Source organism: Capsicum annuum, chromosome 1, assembly GCF_002878395.1.
Source record: "Capsicum annuum cultivar UCD-10X-F1 chromosome 1, UCD10Xv1.1, whole genome shotgun sequence".
Taxonomy (NCBI): Eukaryota; Viridiplantae; Streptophyta; class Magnoliopsida; order Solanales; family Solanaceae; genus Capsicum; species Capsicum annuum.
This window is the reverse complement of record NC_061111.1, coordinates 85891904-85905415: the sequence shown is the minus strand read 5'-3', so window position 1 is coordinate 85905415 and position 13512 is coordinate 85891904. Positions and strand designations below refer to the sequence as shown.

Genomic DNA, 13512 nt, shown 5'->3' with positions numbered 1-13512 from the left:
TAAAAATGACCTTTTGATAATAATAAAAATTTCATGGTCTAAAGCACAATCAAGGATCACAAAGTTGGCCGAAAAGATGAATCGGTCAACTTTAACTAGCACATCATAAAGTATCCCAATAGATTTCTTGATGGTTTGTCCAGACATTAATAATATCACGGTGGTAGGTGTGGTTTTCCCAACCCTAGCTTATGAAATACGACATATGGCATTAAATTGATACTCGCCCCAAGGTCACACAAGGACTTTGCAAAATTGAACATGCCAATGGTGCAAGGGATTGTGAAAGCACTGGAGTCTTTTTTTTTCCGCCATCGTGCTTGACATAATTTCACCATAATTATGAGTCACTTCTATTGTCTCATCCTCCACAAGTCACTTTTTAGAGACTAATTCTTTCATAAACTTAGCTTACCCCGACATTTGTTGCAAAGCTTCTATCAAAGGAATGTAGATGGATAGATTGCTAAATTTATCAAGAAATTTCTTAAACTTGGTATTTTCCCTTTTTTTTCTTGAGCCTTTGAGAAAAAAAGAAAGAAATTGTAATTGGTGGCATGGGGATGACTTGGGAGTCTTTCACCTTCGAACTTTTAATGATATCTTCACTTGGCTTTAACTCGTTATCATTTGGCCTCTTTCTCTTCACATTTGTTTGCTTATTATTTTCTCTTTTTCTGGGGTCATCATTAAGTCCTATGCCCTTTCAAGAGTTTTTCTACTTCTCATGATAAAAGCATTTGTTACCATACCACTCGACATCTCTTTATTTTGTTTTTCCAAGAGGTACGTCGATATTTGATTCAATTTTACCTCTAGGTGGTGGATGGAGGTTGAATAAGACTCTACCATTTGGTGTAACTTGGAGAAGTCACTCCTTATTTCCCTCACTATCATGTTGGTCCCCTTGACTCCTATCAAAATTCGACTCAAAACATCCCCATTAATGTACCTCTCTATTTCACATGGAGACATGTCTCGATTCTCATTATTTTGACCTTTATTCCTACCTTGCCTTTGATAAGCAACGTGAAAACCCTTCAAATAATTTGGCAACAATCCCATCTTGTCATCAAGTATCTCTTCTTTTGCATCTTCACATGCCATAGTATCCCTTGTATCTATAGTGTTGACTCTTTCAATAGAGGATCTTATCACATGTTTAGTAAGAAGTTCAAGGTGTGACATCAACTTGACATATTTGCATCTCTCTCCTCTTTTTTCTTAGATCTTAACACACAAAGGATAAAGAGGAAAACCCCGTGGCCACCTCAAAATCCTTCATGTGCCAACCCTTAGCTAGACTAGCCATTTGATCTAGCACATTTAATTCAACTTGATAAGGCAATTTCATAAGTTATCCGCTGGATGCATTGTCCACTATGGTTTTGTTGACTTGATCTAACGTCCAATAGAATATTTGGATAAGTATCTGCTCCAGCACCTCGTGGTTAGGACATTTCATAATCTTGTCCTTAAATCTCCCCCATGCTTTATACAAAGGATCCTTATTGAGTTGACGAAAATTTTTAATTTCGTCACGCAACTGTAACATCTTTAAAGGTGGGAAGTATCGATCCAAGAAAGGATCCGTAAGTTTAACCCATGATGTGATGGACCCGATGGGTAGATATCTCAACCACAACACCGCTTCACTCGTTATAGAGAACGAAAAAAGCCTCAACTAAATAGATTCTTGTGTGATATGAGAAAAATCAAATGGAGAGCCTATTTTCACAAAGTTCCTCAAATGGAAGTTGACATCTTCATACGGTTGACCTCCGAGCAAACCCTTCATATGAAGCAAGTAGAGCATGATATTTGTGACATAAAATACTCCACTTCTCTCAATAAAGGGAATACGGATGACATTAGCATGCTCTTAGTCACAAAGAAAGTCCGTAACTTCAATATGTTCCTATGATGGGTCGTGGATGATCCCTTATATACTCATGGTTATTTGGAAGAAATAATAATCACCTAATCAAAAACAACAACAACAAAAGTGAAATACATTACCACGGGTGAACCTAAAGTTACTATCAACAAAACATAAACGAAAACTAAGTTTCACTCCTCGACAATGGCATCATTTTGATCATGCTCAACTTACTCCATTATTTTGGGGCAAGATGATCATTGTCAATATAATAAGCCGACTTGAGTTGGGGTTGAATCCACTGAGAGTGTAACTAGTTTTTGAATCCTATATATGTTGAAAGTTTCTAAGTATCCACCCGCAATGTAAATGTAAAACAAGACATAAAATTTAAATTGGGGGGGGGGGGGTTATGGTTTGGAAGGTTATTCAAATAAAATTTGACTTGAATAACTAATGGAGAGCAGTAGTTGTAACTTGAATTCCAATAAGAAAATAGTCTTAGGGTTATGATTTCCTGGGGGAAAATGGGGGAAAATAGTGTATGGGTACAGGAGATTAAAGTTCAAATTCTAGTTAATGACTACATGGGTAGGCTAGGTTAGAGATTTTGATGTTAGTCTTTCAACAAAATAATAAAATATCACCCATGGATTCTTTTGAATACCTCATGGGGTTGGCAAACAAATCAACTCAAAACCTCAATGTGGGCATCCTTATTTCTAGGATATAACAAATTCACAATCCATCCTTCTTTCTAAGATAATGTAAAGGAATAAACTAAAATTTATTTTATTGTCCAGAAATACTTATCACCCACATCCCTCTTTCAAGGATGTGGGACGTAGGGAGATTTGGGGCTTTCACCCACAAATTTCAATTTACCAATCAAGTATTAGTGAAACCCAACATCATTAACAAAGAATTAAAACTACAATCAAGACCCACACACATTTGCACCCTATTCAAACATAACCCCAAGATGGATATTTAGCTACTCATGAAAATAGAGAAAAGAAGATTACTCAAATTGATATTCATTTCATTCATTAAAAACAAAGCAGAAGTAATTCCAAAGATCCAATCTCAAATCACAATAAAAAATATCTCTTGGAGATTTAAGAACAATTGTTTCTTCTCTCTTTAGAAAATCCCTCTCTATGAATGCTTCAAAAATTTGTAGGAAGATCCCCAAAAATGTGTAAGGGTTTGTCATTTTGTGAAATTTTTTGGCTTAGCTGCGTGAATTGGTAAATTTACCCCCAGGACATTCAGCTGCTCCATCGCGATCACGATCTTCGGCTCATGATCGCGCTTATGCGATCACATAGAATCTTTTCACTATCGCGTCACTTGAGGGTCTTATGATATCTGATTGGTTGACCATAACCGCGACTCTGAGGATTGCGATTGCGGTAACTGAGGGCCTCCTGTTCTCCATATTTTGTCCCTTTTTACCTACTTTCCTTTCTTTTCAGCTTGATTTCCATTCATCTTCATCATAGGACCTGCAAGATCACAAAAATAAAAAATTAACATATTTCAATGGAAAATCGGGCTTACATACACAATTTTAGCCATAGTAGTGTATGAATTTGGATGTCTATGAGTGGTAAATTTGTCACTCATCAACACCTCGAACTTAAACCTTTGCTTGTCCTTATGTAGCACTACTTTTTGCTCACTGATACTATGCAATTATACGCCCATTCATATAACCAAATGATCACAATGATATCGAACTTGGTTAGAACCAAAAAGTAGCTCTCAAGCATAAGTAAAGTTCAAGTCTTTTAGTTGTTATTCAATATCTAATCTTTGATCAGTTGCATTTTATTTTTATTTTTTCCATATGTAAATAGGTCAAAAAATGTACCCTAATATACACTACTTTTGCTTTCTGTTATCCTTATCTATACTATATTAAAAGTGTGAAGGATTTTAAAAATATTGTTTGAACTTTTTGCCTTTTATTAAAAGTCTCTGCTTTAGACAAAATCGTCTCTTCACTATTTTTCTAATATTTATGATTTGAAAATTAATTAAATATTTATAGTAAACCTTTCCTTATTAGATCATCACAACTAATGATAGCTATTACCTTTTTCATTAGTTTAACAATTCTAAATCAATTAAAGTTGATGTTTAGAAGATTAGAAAAATCTAGAAATAAATATGAAAATGATGAATAAGAAGATTTTCTAAAGGTTTAACTTTAAAAATAAATAAAGATTTTAAATATAGAAAAATAAAAAAGAAATAATCGTACTACAAATTATTCAAATCGATGCATCTCTCTTAGTCTCTACCAGTAAGGAAACGTGGTACTGCATGACAAACACAAAAGTGATATCCATTAACCACTTGTAACTTCTGGTGGTAAAATATATGTGCTTACAATAAATTATATGTTATTTTTACATTATTATACTAAAGTGTGAAGGATCTTTAAGAAGTGATTTGATATTTTTGAATTTCTTAAAAAATCTTCACACACGTGCGAGGCACGTGCGGTTAAACTAGTTTCTATAAGTACACATTGGCTCAACTCCAAATTACATTCACCATTAAAGGTATGTTTAATAAGAAGTGAAATATTTTTCAATTTTCATGTTTGGCAAAAATTTATCAAATATACATATTTTTCTCAAATTTAAGAAAAACGACTGAATTGAAATCAAAAATCAAATCTAAAGTCAAGATCGAAAGATAGATCCCGAACTGGGATCTCCTATCGAGTGTCGAGTTAATGGATTGAGGTATAGTACAGAGTTGGGTTCATGTCGAGGTTGGATCTCAGGTTCAGGGCCTTGAGTTTGGTTTGAGATAAGGAGTCAGTTTTTAGGGTTTGGAGTTGGGTCAAGAGTCGAGTCACAAGTCTGGGTTTCATACCGGGTCAAGAATCAGGATATCAGGTCATGTATTGAGTTAGGATTGGAATTCAAATTTTAGGGGTTGGAGTTGGGTCAAGGGTCGAGTCACGAGTTGGGGTATAGATTCAGATCCCATGTTAGATTAAGAATCAAGATCTCATGTCGTGTGTCGAGTCAGGGTAGAGGGTGGGGATCCAAATCGAGGTAGGGATCTAAAGTCAGGATCAGAGTACATTTTTGTACCTCATAAAATAATTCATACAAGTTATTAATAATTATCTAATATTTTTTGCAATGATTGAGGTTGATATGAGATAACATGCAAAGCACTTTCATAGATATTAGTCTATATCTCTACGTCTATCTATATTATTATAAAAGTATGAATACAAATATTGATTGATCAAAATAGCCTTCAACTATTGAATGACTCTTTTACCCTTATAAGTAAACTATTTCTTTAAAGCATAATTTTATGTCAAAGTTCACTCTTTGAAAAAACCAATTAAGATTGGATGAAGTAGCAACAACATATAATAGATTAATTATTTTCTTTAAATAGAGAGAAAGGAAAAACTTCTTTAAATAAATAAATAAATAAATAAATATTATCCAAACATAGGGTATTTTATCGAGAAAGTCCATTGAGCTAGTGAAATTTTTTAGGAAGAGGTGGATTAATTTAGTTTTTCTCTAGTAAACAGAATGGGTAGATACTAAGGCGCGGGTAGTAGATAGGTATAAGTTGTGGTACTCAAAAAGTGCGAGGAATAAGAATGGAGTAGGTATCTTGGTAGATGACGATCTTAGAAAGCAAGTGGTAGGGTTAGGAGGGTCAGATAGGATGATGCTGATTAATTTAGTCATTGGAGGATCTACTTTGAACATTGTTAGTGCTTATGCCCCACGTGTAGGCTTGGGTGAGAAAGAGAAGAAGAGCTTTTAGGAGGATTTGGATAAGATCGTAAGGGTGTCCCTAACAAGGAGAAGCTTTTCATAGGAGGGGATTTCAATGTTCACATCGGGTCATCATCAAGGGGTTATGACGATATGCATGAAGGCTTTGATTTCGGTAAGAGGGACGAAAGTGGAGCCTCACTTATGAATTTTGCTCGGGCTTTTGGGTTGATGGTAGCTAATCCGAGCTTTTAGAAGAAGGAGGTTCACTTAGTTACCTTTTGTACTTCGATTGCCAGGACTCATATTGAATTTTTGCTCTTTAGGAAGGGTGATAGGGGTATTTATAAAGATTGCAAGGTTATTTCAACTAAGAATCTTTCGATCCAGCATAGGCTTTTAGTGATGGATTGAGAGATCAAGAAGGAGCGAAGGAACAGAAATATGGAGGACCGATCGAGGATTAAATGAGGTAGCTTGACTATAACTAATGCACTCGAGATAGGAAAGGAGATTGTTGAAACCCTGAGGATTGCACCACACAGTGAGGGACCAGGTCCCTCAAAGTCAATCATAAGCAGAACTCATTAAAGCAACCAGGAAGTAAGAGATAGTGCAGGAAGAGTAAAAAAATAAGAATTTGACGTGAAAACCCCCTTGCTCAAGAAAGAAAAAACCACGACTTTCCCTCACAATCACCTTAAAATCCAATAATCAAACTCTTGATTACAACCTTCAATGAACCTAACTCTAGGTTCTTTCCACTTGCAATAGCTCTACTACAGGCTCATCTTGACAACTCTGCCAAGAACATACCCTGATATTGATTAACTCTAACCAATATCCACCTTAGATAACTCTACCTAACCACTCTCAAATAAGAAAAAAGTTCATTACTCTTATAACATTAGTAATTTGTTTACAAATCAAAATTCACTCAAGGTACTCTCTATTTAAGCACACACATATAGCTAGGAAATTGAGCAGTGTTGAATATGGAGTTTTTGCTACCTTTTTTTCACTCTTTGGATTTGCAAAAACCATTTGATGAAGAAGCATTTTTTTCCTTTTATAAATGAGTGATGATTAAGCTTGAAATGTCATTGGACTAGGCGTCCTAATCAGTACAAGCAACACCTGCCAGTTTGTTACACAAATGGATAAAGCTGTGAAGATGTGTGCCAGCTGTACTGTTGCCTCGAACATCCAGGGACCTAGTCTATTGTAGTCATCTGCTCATCATCAAAACTACATATAGCAATTTCCCCCTTTTGAAGATGATAAACCAACCACGAAGCTTTGAGCATCAATGCACATTCATCATATTTAATCAGTGCGATTACCACTTTGAAGATGAATGTTCCCCCTATCATCATACTTCCATCATTATGCAACACAGGGACCTGGTCCTTTGTTATTTGCAGCAAAAAATCTGAGCACATTTGCTTCCCCCTATCACTGTGCCTTACCATACTTCCCCCTATCAACATGCACCACACATGAGCACACATACACACACACCTGGGCCTTACATATGAAGTCAATATTCCACCTTTTGGCATCATTAAAAAGGATTAACAGTAAACCAAGAGTAAAGATAAATACAGGCTAATTAACTCATGGCCACTAGGGCAACACTACCATGAAGAACCACTTTAAAATAAAAGAAACAGATGAGGCCCATAAATAGAAATTCATTCATTCATAAAAGTTAGCACCAGTGCAGCAAGCTAAGATAATCAACATAAAACAACTATCTTGAAAAGATAATATTAGAATCAAGACAAGAAACTGACACAGGTTTAATGAGAGAGAAGGGGTAACAGGGCTTATGTAGAGGGAGGTTTGGGGGAAAAGGACTTAAGCAACATCTTCATTCTTGTATTTTCAGAAATGTGGGAATCCAACAATTGGTTGGTGAGTATATTCACTTGAGTATTCAGTTCTTGAACTTCACCAGTCAGTTCTGCCACTTTTGCCTTGAGTTTAGCATTTTCAGCTGTAAGTTCATCAGTGGCACCTAGTCCCTCAGAAGACAACTTTTGATTCGATTACTTTAGGTGCATTATTTCAACATCTTTGTCACCTAACTTGATCCTTAACTCCTCCATTTCCATTCCCAACTTATCTTGAACAACTAGTAACTCAGATACTTAAGACACTGATCCATCTTTTCCCTCTATGCATTCATTCTTCACAAGAGTTATTAGACTGGACATCTGCTTCGCTGTTCCAGGTGTTACCTTAGTTCCATTCACACCATAATGTTTAAACACCTTTTTCAAGAGATATCCATATGGCATTCCATGTTTGCCTTTCTTTTCATGAATCAGTTTATGCATATGCTCTATTATTAGAGCAGACAGGTCAACACTTGAGGCAATTATTTTTTTTCAGACCTTGGCAACAGGACCATGTTGATGAACTCAAATACCAGCTGACAATCACTTTTTAGGAACTTTTTTTCACCATAATTGTTGATGTTCCTCCTACCTTTGATGCTTCAATCATAAACTCAGTAGTAGGCTATTGATTTACCATAGTTCTCACACCTACAATAGGTACATCCAAAATTCTGCCTAATTTTTTTTCACCCAATTTAATTGGTTTCCCTTGTACTTGGGCATTCAAACATAGCCCATCTTCTGAGAATTCCATGTTGTAATAAAATTTCCTGGCCTTATTTTCAGACACTATGGGGGCTGATTCCTCAAACAAATCCGGCCAACCTTGGCATCTGACATACTTAATTAGCTCTATCATTCTAGGATTTTCATAGATCTTTGGATCAAACGTCCTTCCAAACAGAACCTTTTATGCCACACAGTTCTCATTGCAGGAAAGATCAACTCTTTTTACTGGTATTTCTTCATCAAATAACTGAGAAAAGATAAGGTTTGAGTCTGAGGGACTAGGAGAGTCTAATTCTTGAAAATTGTTAGAAGTATTAGTCTTTTTGAGTTCTTCTGACAATCCAAGGATCTGATAATTTTCAGATACTTTTGAGCTTTCTGGGGAGTGAGAAATCTCAATTTGAGAGATTTCCTGTCCGATTGGTGACCCAAAGCCTCAATTGGAATTTTCTACCATGATTGGTTGAGCACAACTTTTTACAGTTGAGGAAGGTTCAATGAGAGCTGACTCATTTAGGGGTTTCAAATCTTGTAAAGATGACTCAGTGGGTAAAGTTGACTTAGTTTCTGGTTGGAGACTCAAGATGATGCTTTCTATGACTTTTGTTATTGAAGGATCAGAGTATTGGGAATGTTTATGTCACGCCCCAAAATCCCATCGGGCCGGACTGGCACCCGAAGCCGAGAAGGCCCGGGAGAACCCGTTCAAATACCTGTACTTTCACTTACATGTCACCAAAAAAATTGGACAGCACTTCGTTGCATATAGAAAGGTCTAATTACCTGTATCAGCACAACACGCACAAATATATATATATAATACTTGGCCGTCGGGGCCACCACATATACAAATATAACGTTACTATATAAACTTCCATGACTTTACCCTTCCTTATGTCTACAAAGCCTCTAGGATATACATGACATAACTAGGGTCGGGACAAACCCCCGCCCACACGTGACTCATGTACAATAACAAAACATAAGGAACCGACTCGGAAAGCTCCGAAGCAAACTGGAGCTCACCAACAATAGCTGTATGACCTGGCTCCTACTTGTGCGGTGTATGAGTTGAGGTACCTGTGCCTGCAGCATGAAATGCAGGTCCCCCGTGAGGGACGTCAGTACGAAATATGTACTGAGTATGTAAAGCTGTAAATAATCACATATGATATAGGAGCTCAATAGAAATCAGAAACAAGTGAATAAGTCGTAATAGGAGTGGACCACACTTACTAGAACTTGTGACAACCTGTACATTGTATTTATTCAATCACTTTACCTTCGTTCTTATCGTCTTTGTAATCATTACTGTACTGTACTGTGACCATTAGGATGCCTCCAGTACATATCAACTGGGATCGACCCATGCTAGGCTTATGCCCCTGGGATACCACCCATAAACACATGAAATAGGGATCGACCCATGCTAGGCTTATGCCCCTGGGATACCACCCGATAAGAGAGAACTTTCATCACTTAGTTCAATTAATCTTTGAGATTGTTATTTCGGTCGTCACCACATTTTTGATACCTTGAAACAATGATACATCAATAGGAACCAAGTAATAGACCTTCTATACAATAACGATGTAATAAGGACTCATTGGTACATCAACAATATGTTTCAGAATCATCAATATCACAACAATGAAATAAGAGCCTTTTGGTATATCAATGAACATTTTGACACTTTATAGGATGGAAACAACTTCGTTGGTAACGTAGAACAATACATGTTTTTGGACAACCTCGGAATCTTACTTGATGGAACATTGGTGTTTTCATGCCAAAGAACATTGTTAGAGTATGCTTTACATACCTCGTTGTAGATTCGGATACCAATTCAACACAACTTCCCGCCTTTACAAATCACTTATCTACAATGAAATGTTTGGCATCTAGTATTAGCAACCCAACACCACAATTCTCTTCCATAATTCCATACTACCAATATTTGCAAAACATTCCAAAAACCAACTTGAACAATAGGTTTATGTGTGTATATGTATATAATCATCATCTCAATACCACATCATCAATACCACATCATCACCCCAAATTCCTTCACAATTTAACATAATCCAACCATGCACAAGAATAATCCAACATCATTTCCAATCATCTTTCAACAACAATCAAATAACATACTTCTTATGCTCACATGCATATATATATATATATACATATCCATATAAATAACACCAACATAATTTACATCCTTACCAAAAAAAAATGGCCCTTTTGATTTCGAAGTCCTGTTGGCACAAATAAGGGGTGCTTCTCGAAGCCCTTGAGACGGTGAACACAACTACGGAATCAATTTGGATTTTCTACGGTTGAATCACAAGATAATTGGAGTTGAACTTAGGCTAGGGTTTCTTATTCTTCAATGATTTGGATGATAAATGGTGGATATAAGGCTAAGTATATGTATATAATGACCAATTTTCGTCCATGAGGTGATGGAAAATGACCATATTGCCCTTAAAAATTTAAGTAAATCCGAATCTGTCCATGGTGGACTGTTTTGATAGGCTAAAGTAAATCGGTCATAACTCTTTGCTCCGATATCGGATTTGGGTGAAATTGGTATCGTTAGAAAGATAATTCAAAGGTCTTTCATTTAATATAAATTAATCCACCCAGTTCGTCCTGTACAAGTAGTTATGATCGTTTGAAGTTGACCCTAAAAATCTGTTTTGAGAGGCTGAAGTAAAACGAGTATAACTCCTTACTCAGATGTTGGATTTGGATGAAACCAATTTCATTGGAAAGAAGACTCAAAGATCTTTCTTTTGATATATGGTAGCTCAACCAGTTCATTATATTGAGGGAGTTATGATCGTTCAAAGTTGACCCAAAAAACTGGCAGGCCTCAGTAGTTTCCTGCACATTTTACTGTTCACATCCCGGCCACCGTTTTAAAGTTTCGAACGAGCTCGCTTATATCCGAAGCTTATCCGTTTTTGGAAATCTTTATATCGTTGGAAAGCTTATTCAATAACCTTCGTATGGAACCATCGACGGGAAAATTCCGATATAAATAAAGTCGATTCCTATACACCTATAATCAAACTATACACTTGAAACCATCTCAAAATAATCAATACTCATACTTAAACTCATATATACCTAACTTAGGATCAATACATATACCCCAACACATATAACAATGACTAATGCACGTAATTAAGTACGGGGTGTTACAGTTTAGCCTGATTTTGTAGGGTGTTTCTACCTCAGAACTTTTACCTAGGTTTGAGGAGGCAGAATTATTAGCCATTTGTTCTGAGGCTGAGAGAGATGAAATGGGACCAATTGGGTTAGAGAGGAAAGTCAATTTTGGATGATAAGTTAAACTTTTTTAAGAAAGATGAGTGAAGATCTAATATGATGGTTTATAGAGGTGTCAGTTGTTTAAAAAAGACCTTTGAAATGACATGTTTGAACTTACGAGTGTGACCCTTAATTTTGTAAAACGAAACTGATTGCTTTTCCAGAGGAGAAAAATACACAAGGCTTATTTAGACCACATTCTATGATTATCATTAGAGCATCCTGTATAGGTACTAACCTGAGAGATGGGACCAGGTCCCTCTCCCTTAGGTAAATTTTCAAATTTGTGCTTGTCACATTTGTCCACTTCCAAAGTTGCTCCCTTCGGTGTATACCTACAAAGGTATAATATTGAGTTAGACTAACATGCACCTAATTTACCAAGGATTCCTGCCTCTTAAACATAGACAATTTTTTTCTCAGGAATGACACTAATTTATATGTTATTCATTCTGCTGAAGCTTCTTCTTCTGAGATGGACTTTCTAGGGACCAAATCCCTTAAAATCATCTACTTCAAAATGAGACACCTCCATCTTGAAGTGTCTTAGAAGAAAGAGAGAAAACAGCCAGACCTTTCGTCATTAAGCTTTGAACCCTTTCAATCAACGGGCTATTCTTGACTGCAACCCCTTCCCATGCCTGGAGTCATGATCACAAGTTGGATTTGGGAACATACTTAAGTTTGAGTTCCCATTAGGAAGATAATGATATGATTAAATTCTTCTTAGCTCATCTAGGCAGTGATAGCTTCCTCTTCATCTTTTTCAGTGACGTGAAGCCCTTAGGATGTACATTCTCATGCTGAATGTATTTAGTATTCCTCAATTTAGCCTTAAGCCAGTGTTGACATCTTTCTTTTAAATGCCCATCTCTTCCACAGTGAGTGCACAAGAGTTTGTTCCCTTTGTTTCTATCATCATGAGCATCCTTTCCTTTAGACTCAATAGATTGGAATTCTCCTTGATAGCCTAGACCTCTACCATCATTAACACCTTTATTAGTAAAATTAGAAAAGATCTGTGAAGAAACAGTCTATCTAAGAGACTTCTTGAGCTCTTCTCTCAAACAGACTAGGTCCCTTTCTAACTCTTTATTCCTGTGAAGTTCTGACATAAGGTGTTTTTGTGAAGCCTTCAATTTATCCTCAAGATCAATTTGAAGCCTTGAGGCTTCATTCTTTCCTTTATAATCTACATCATTTACCTTCTTCAGTTGACTCATACAATTCAAATTTTCAAAATTTAATTTAGTGACTATTTCTTCAGTTTCAGATATCTGAAGAGTTAAGGCAATCAATTCATGTTCTTGATTTTCTAGTTTCTCCTCTAAAGTATTTTTTTCAGCAGCCAGTTCACATACAAAGTCGATCAAGACACTTAACAAGCCCTTTTATCTTTCTGGAAGTGTAATTATCTAGATTCTCCTTAATAACAAAAATAGTTACCTCCTTTTCTTTCTCATCTTCTATGTTTGCTAGGAATGCAAACAAGGAATCATAGATAACTGGATTGCCTTTTAAAATCCATTCAAGTTATTTCTCCTTCTTTGACTACTTTAACAATAACATGAGGCCTATCAAGGATTATGTCCATCAGTTTACTATCTTCAACCATAATGAAGAACATCCTGATTTTCCACCACCCATAATACTGCCTATTGAATCTTTGTGGTCTGGTGGTAGATTGCCCTTCTTCTAGATTAGGTAGAGTAGCCATACTAACCAAGACACTCTAGATGTGAACCTTTTAGAGTGAACCAATTCTGATATCAATTGTTGAAACCCTAAGGGTTGCACCACACAGTGAGGAACCAGGTCCCTCAAAGTCAATCACAGGCAAAACTCAGTAAAGCAATCAGGAAGTAAGAGAGTGCAGGAAGAGTAAAAACAC

At 36.3% G+C, this 13512-nt stretch overlaps 1 non-coding gene across 1 annotated transcript; it reads left to right on the top strand.

Annotated features, from left to right (window-relative positions):
* Nucleotides 1-1442: 1442 nt before the first annotated feature.
* On the top strand, nucleotides 1443-1548 carry LOC124892300. Its single transcript, XR_007050175.1, has one exon. It is a non-coding gene; the product is annotated as a small nucleolar RNA R71 (small nucleolar RNA).
* Nucleotides 1549-13512: the final 11964 nt, after the last annotated feature.